At 46.9% G+C, this 7,231-nt stretch overlaps 3 long non-coding RNA genes across 3 annotated transcripts; all 3 read right to left on the bottom strand.

Annotated features, from left to right (window-relative positions):
- Positions 1 to 1,269: 1,269 nt before the first annotated feature.
- On the bottom strand, positions 1,270 to 2,142 carry LOC309817796. Its single transcript, XR_014296258.1, has 2 exons — positions 2,063 to 2,142; positions 1,270 to 1,555 (listed from the first exon to the last, which is right to left on the bottom strand). It is a non-coding gene; the product is annotated as an uncharacterized lncRNA (long non-coding RNA).
- A 26-nt stretch (positions 2,143 to 2,168) lies between these two features.
- Positions 2,169 to 4,969, bottom strand: LOC309817795. The gene is made up of 3 exons (XR_014296257.1): positions 4,876 to 4,969; positions 3,879 to 4,083; positions 2,169 to 2,236 (listed from the first exon to the last, which is right to left on the bottom strand). It is a non-coding gene; the product is annotated as an uncharacterized lncRNA (long non-coding RNA).
- A 20-nt stretch (positions 4,970 to 4,989) lies between these two features.
- LOC309817794 lies at positions 4,990 to 5,862 on the bottom strand. The gene is made up of 2 exons (XR_014296256.1): positions 5,783 to 5,862; positions 4,990 to 5,275 (listed from the first exon to the last, which is right to left on the bottom strand). It is a non-coding gene; the product is annotated as an uncharacterized lncRNA (long non-coding RNA).
- Between the last annotated feature and the right edge of the window lie 1,369 nt (positions 5,863 to 7,231).

Raw genomic sequence — 7,231 nt, 5'->3', positions numbered from 1 at the left:
TTAGTGTCAGCGTACGGGTTAGGATTAGGGGACGGGTGAGGGTCAGGCTTCGGGGAAGTGTTAGGGTTAGGGTTCGGGCTAGGGTTAGGGTTAGGGGACGGGGACGGTTTAGTGTCCAGGTGAGGGTACGACAATGCTTTAGGGGGAGCATACGTGTGAGGGCGCGGGTTAGTGTCCACGTATGGGTTAGGATTAGGGGACGGGTGAGGGTCAGGCTTCGGGGAAGGGTTAGGGTTAGGGTTCGGGCTAGGTTTAGGGTTAGGGGACGGGGACGGTTTAGGGTCCAGGTGATGCTACGACCACGCTTTGGGGGAGCGTACGTGTGAGGGCGCGGGTTAGTGTCAGCGTACGGGTTAGGATCAGGGGACGGGTGAGGGTCAGGCTTCGGGGAAGGGTTAGGGTTAGGGTTCGGGCTAGGGTTAGGGTTAGGGGATGGGGACGGTTTAGGGTCCAGGTGAGGGTACGACAACGCTTTAGGGGGAGCGTACGTGTGAGGGCGCGGGTTAGTGTCAGCGTACGGGTTAGGATTAGGGGACGGGTGAGGGTCAGGCTTCGGGGAAGGGTTAGGGTTAGGTTTTGGGCTAGGGTTAGGGTTAGGGGACGGGGACGGTTTAGGGTCCAGGTGAGGGTACGACAACGCTTTAGGGGGAGCGTACGTGTGAGGGCGTGGGTTAGTGTCAGCGTACGGGTTAGGATTAGGGGACGGGTGAGGGTCAGGCTTCGGGGAAGGGTTAGGGTTAGGGTACGGGCTAGGGTTAGGGTTAGGGGACGGGGACTGTTTAGGGTCCAGGTGAGGGTACGACAACGCTTTAGGGGGAGCGTACGTGAGAGGGCGCGGGTTAGTGTCAGCGTACGGGTTAGGATTAGGGGACGGGTGAGGGTCAGGCTTCGGGGAAGGGTTAGGGTTAGGGTTCGGGCTAGGGTTAGGGTTAGGGGACGGGGACGGTTTAGGGTCCAGGTGAGGGTACGACAACGCTTTAGGGGGAGCGTACGTGTGAGGGCGCGGGTCAGTGTCAGCGTACGGGTTAGGATTAGGGGACGGGTGAGGGTCAGGCTTCGGGGAAGTGTTAGGGTTAGGGTTCGGGCTAGGGTTAGGGTTAGGGGACGGGGACGGTTTGGGGTCCAGGTGAGGGTACGAGAACGCTTTAGGGGGAGAGTACGTGTGAGGGCGCGGGTTAGTGTCTGCCGGGGACCAGCCCCAGCTGGACAGGTTTCCCCCAAAGGGGAAGACGGAGTCGGCGTGGACAGAACACAAGACACCTCAGAGGATGCAAGGATCTGACAAATTTATTTTTCACGATTCCAAAGTATTTATACTATAAAATAATCTCATTTTCAATCTTAACAACCTCATTCCCATGCCAAAAAATCTCTTACACAAGCCATAAAACAAAAGTAATTTACATCAACAGATTACATCAGCAGGTTAAACAGGTTAAATAGTCTTCTTATCGCCTATAGTCTCTTTCATCCTCCGTGGCCAGGCACACCCCGGTCACAGTCCAGGTCAGGAATGCAGTCTGCGGTTTCTTCATTGTTCTTGTACCTGTATGTTCTATTCAATCAGCCAGTTATTCAAAGCACAAACTCAAACACATTATTCTTTTAGCAACTATAAATATTTACAGGCTGTTTTCTTCTTCCTTTATAATCAAAACTTACCTACCCTATCTAATTTGCTATATACCCACTGCAGCATAAAACCTCCCCGCCACCATACCCAAGTGTTTCCTAACATATCTCTAACTCCCCAGGAGGGCCAAAACCCATTCAATTTGTCTTCTAAAGTAAGCTTTAGCCACACAAATGCTCCTATTGTATTTCCCTGAACCCAACGCCCTGGCCTGGAAGTGGGGATTTCGGGTGTAGCCATTAAGGGAGCCGGAGTAATCACAATCTTTTTTGGTTTTACCCTAAGTTGGGGTCTTTCCCTAAACCCTCCATCGGAGCTGGAAATATTTCCCAACACTAATAGCAATCCCATAAAAATCACCTTAAGCAAAAGCAGGGGGGAGATAAGGGGAACCACACAGAGGAGAGCTTTGCTTCTCCATATTTGTACCTGACAGTACCAGCTTTGCTTGGCACTATGGGTCTCGTCCGTGCTGAGACTCAAAGGTACTTCCTATACGGCTCCCGGCATCTCCCCCTTTTTTATTTTTTAAAAAGGCAGTATGCAATTCCACTTTGGTTTTATATACACTCTGGAGGGCAGCTTGAATTAATCGGATGATGACTGGAAAAGAAATAAGGAGCAAAATTATAACCACTCCGGCAGCCCCATAATTTATTAAAATATGCATAAAGGAATTACCCTTAAAATAACTTTGTAAATTTTGTAAAAATTCTGCAGCAGCCTTAGCGCGATTCATATCATATTGAGAAGCTGCAATATCATGAATTTGTTTATGTAAATGTTCCAAATCAATTCCTAAATCACTAGAATTCCATATGTTTAAAATGTGCATTTGAATTTTTTCCCAGGAGTATTCAGAATGATTTACTTTTAAGGGAGTGACACATATCCAAGAATATTTTTTATGGCATGTTAAAGATAGGCGAATTTTTAAAGCAGTAAGTTCTTGACCAATATGTAAAACTGCTTCTTCAAGGGCATCAACTTTAGCTTCTAACTTTCTATCTATTGCTTCCTGAGTCGCTAAAGCCAAGGATATATTTTTTGATAAATCATTAGCATATTGTGCTGTTTGTACTTCTTTTACTAAAGTATATGTTGCAACAGTAAAAGAACTCAGTATTCCTATCAAGGCGGAAATTCCCAAAATCAAAGTAGCCACAAATCTTTTTGGCCGCATGAGCTCTCCGACCTGTCTTACAATTTCTGCCCCTATATCTGTATACCAAGATTCATTAAGCGCTACTGGCAGCATAATATAAGCTGGTCTTTTTAACACCATTATGGTTGACACATTCATTTCAGGAATAATACAAGTGGTCAGTATGCATTGCTGACAGGTAATATAAAACCTCATATTATACTGCATAATCTGCAACTTTTCACTATCATTAGAAAGCAATAAGGAATATGGAGATGACACACAGGTTTGAACATGGTACTCTTCCACATGGGTAGTAGCTCTAACTAACATTATTTTATGAGTGGTTAAGGGTAATCTCCATAACTGAGATTGATAATAGGTTTTATTTTCATGAACAAAAGTATAAATAGGAGCCACCCATCCATGACTATTCCATCTATTTACCTTCAATGGACGGGGAATATAGGAATCATTCCATGGGTATAACAAGCCTTTATCTAAATATGTTCTATAATCTCCCTCAGGAAAATTAATACTCCAATCTGAAATATAATATCTAGTTCCAGGAATGGTTATTTTATTCTCTTTATTATACATACAATATATCCATGAAGGATATCCAGTTTCAATATCTATCCAAACCCATTTATCTGTAGCTTTCCCTGCAGCCTCATCACAATCATCATATCTAGGAGGATGAACATCTTTAACTGGATATTTATTAACATAAACTTGATTTTGTCCCACAACTTTCCCTAACAATGACCATAGATATCTTGTGGTTTTATCTTTTCCTACTGGCTTTTTAGGGGAGTCTGTCAAAAATCCTGCATCAACTACTGACAAACATCCATTTTTTGTTCGACTATTTTCTATTGACCCTGAGCCAAGAAAAAAGCATATTGGAGGAAAATCAGTCTGGCCTGTAAATGAATAGTTAAAATTGATTACAAATTGTTTATAGCCCTGTATTCCTCGAATGCCATCGGTCAATTCAGGGAATGAGGAAGTTACTGGAATAATGGAATCTGTCCAAGTACATGCATGTAAAATAGGAGGATCTGGAAAGTAAGCCCAATACGTACCGTTGGCACTTACCTGAACTGAAAGCAAGCTAAGCATAGCCACAAAAAAATTAGCAGTCGTCAAAGGCAATCCTTGAGCATTCACAGCATTTTCGGCATTCAGGCAAAGCCTTTTAATTGCTCCCCAAGTTATTGGAGCCGCTTCAACGGTGGAGGCAGCGTACCTTCTCTTTCGTGAACGAGAAGGTAATGAAGGCTTTAAAATTGGATGTCCTAACCTTTTTAAAGGGAGAAATGAAGAACTTAAAGGTGCTGGTGGGGCGGTCGGTAGACGACCCAAAGGGCGCATATCCTGTAAATTAGGCCTATTTTTCTTAGTTTCTTGCATTAAAAAAGCACCATGGGGTTCATACTTCCTTCTTTCATAATCATATGCAGCAGCATCTAAATCATCCTGATCTGCAGGAGGCAATTCACCATCAAAAGGAGGGTTCTTTAACAAATTAGGCTTAGTATCAGTAGGTGACTCATTTTCCTCCTCTGAATCATTGTCATTAAGGTTACAATCTTTTAAAGCTGCAGCCAAAACCTTAGTATCTTTTGATGTTTTTGGGGAAAGTAACGGAGTACATTCATCCATTACTTCTGTAGGATATTTATATGGGTTCTTTTGACCTTCAGGCAAGGGGGCAATGCTCTCTCTTATGAGGTTCCATAAAGTAAAAGTATCTACTGGAACCTTCTCAGGTCCAAAATGACTGTAATATACTTGCAAAGTTTGCCCCACTTTTTGCCAGGTTTCTATATTAACTGTTCCCTCTTCTGGAAACCAAGGACATTGTTCCTGTACGAACTGAAAAAACTGAGTTAATTGCTTATTAGTTACCTTAATTCCTCTTCCATTTATCATATGTTTAACTATATCAATAAATAAGAGCCTCTCTTTGGACTCAGAGTGTCCCATCTTGACACCGCCTTACTCACCTTCCTAACCAGTATTCTTAACTGGGGGTCTGCAGCACCCTACGGTGAGACTCCTATCCGTCCGAGAAAACAAAAATAATACTTACCCCTTCAGGTCCCTGTTCGGGCGCCACTTGCCGGGGACCAGCCCCAGCTGGACAGGTTTCACCCAAAGGGGAAGACGGAGTCGGCGTGGACAGAACACAAGACACCTCAGAGGATGCAAGGATCTGACAAATTTATTTTTCACGATTCCAAAGTATTTATACTATAAAATAATCTCATTTTCAATCTTAACAACCTCATTCCCATGCCAAAAAATCTCTTACACAAGCCATAAAACAAAAGTAATTTACATCAACAGATTACATCAGCAGGTTAAACAGGTTAAATAGTCTTCTTATCGCCTATAGTCTCTTTCATCCTCCGTGGCCAGGCACACCCCGGTCACAGTCCAGGTCAGGAATGCAGTCTGCGGTTTCTTCATTGTTCTTGTACCTGTATGTTCTATTCAATCAGCCAGTTATTCAAAGCACAAACTCAAACACATTATTCTTTTAGCAACTATAAATATTTACAGGCTGTTTTCTTCTTCCTTTATAATCAAAACTTACCTACCCTATCTAATTTGCTATATACCCACTGCAGCATAAAACCTCCCCGCCACCATACCCAAGTGTTTCCTAACATATCTCTAACTCCCCAGGAGGGCCAAAACCCATTCAATTTGTCTTCTAAAGTAAGCTTTAGCCACACAAATGCTCCTATTGTATTTCCCTGAACCCAACGCCCTGGCCTGGAAGTGGGGATTTCGGGTGTAGCCATTAAGGGAGCCGGAGTAATCACAATCTTTTTTGGTTTTACCCTAAGTTGGGGTCTTTCCCTAAACCCTCCATCTGAGCTGGAAATATTTCCCAACACTAATAGCAACCCCATAAAAATCACCTTAGGCAAAAGCAGGGGGGAGATAAGGGGAACCACACAGAGGAGAGCTTTGCTTCTCCATATTTGTACCTGACAGTACCAGCTTTGCTTGGCACTATGGGTCTCGTCCGTGCTGAGACTCAAAGGTACTTCCTATACGGCTCCCGGCAAGTGTCAGCGTACGGGTTAGGATTAGGGGACGGGTGAGGGTCAGGCTTCGGGGAAGGGTTAGGGTTAGGGTTCGGGCTAGGGTTAGGGTTAGGGGACGGGGACGGTTTAGGGTCCAGGTGAGGGTACGACAACGCTTTAGGGGGAGCGTACGTGTGAGGGCGCGGGTTAGTGTCCGCGTATGGGTTAGGATTAGGGGATGGGTGAGGGTCAGGCTTCGGGAAAGGGTTAGGGTTAGGGTTCGGGCTAGGGTTAGGGTTAGGGGACGGGGACGGTTTAGGGTCCAGGTGAGGGTACGACAACGCTTTAGAGGGAGCGTAGGTTTGAGGGCGTGGGTTAGTGTCAGCGTACGGGTTAGGATTAGGAGACGGGTGAGGGTCAGGCTTCGGGGAAGGGTTAGGGTTAGGGTTCGGGCTAGGGTTAGGGTTAGGGGACGGGGACGGTTTAGGGTCCAGGTGAGGGTACGACAACGCTTTAGGGGGAGCATACATGTGAGGGCGCGGGTTAGTGTCAGCGTATGGGTTAGGATTAGGGGACGGGTGAGGGTCAGGCTTCAGGGAAGGGTTAGGGTTAGGGTTCGGGCTAGTGTTAGGGTTAGGGGACGGGGACGGTTTAGGGTCCAGGTGAGGGTACGACAACGCTTTAGGGGGAGCGTACGTGTGAGGTCGCGGGTTAGTGTCAGCGTACGGGTTAGGATTAGGCGACGGGTGAGGGTCAGGCTTCGGGGAAGGGTTAGGGTTAGGGTTCGGGCTAGGGTTAGGGTTAGGGGACGGGGACGGTTTAGTGTCCAGGTGAGGGTACGACAAAGCTTTAGGGGGAGCGTACCTGTGAGGGCGCGGGTTAGTGTCAGGGTACGGGTTAGGATTAGGGGAAGGGTGAGGGTCAGGCTTCGGGGAAGGGTTAGGGTTAGGGTTCGGGGTAGGGTTAGGGTTAGGGGACGGGGACGGTTTAGGGTCCAGGTGAGGGTACGACAACGCTTTAGGGGTAGCGTACGTGTGAGGGCGCGGGTCAGTGACAGCGTACGGGTTAGGATTAGGGGACGGGTGAGGGTCAGGCTTCGGGGAAGGGTTAGGGTTAGGGTTCGGGCTAGGGTTAAGGTTAGGGGACAGGGACGGTTTAGGGTCCAGGTGAGGGTACGACAACGCTTTAGGGGGAGCGTACGTGTGAGGGCGTGGGTCAGTGTCAGCGTACGGGTTAGGATTAGGGGACGGGTGAGGGTCAGGCTTCGGGGAAGGGTTAGGGTTAGGGTTCGGGCTAGGGTTAGGGTTAGGGGACGGGGACGGTTTAGGGTCCAGGTGATGGTACGACAACGCTTTAGGGGGAGCGAACGTGTGAGGGCGCGGGTCAGTGACAGCGTACGTGTTTGGATTA

The sequence above is a fragment of the Grampus griseus genome, assembly GCF_964374135.1.
Source record: "Grampus griseus genome assembly, contig: HAP1_SCAFFOLD_249, whole genome shotgun sequence".
Classification (NCBI taxonomy): domain Eukaryota; kingdom Metazoa; phylum Chordata; class Mammalia; order Artiodactyla; family Delphinidae; genus Grampus; species Grampus griseus.
This window is presented reverse-complemented; position numbering and strand designations above follow the sequence as displayed.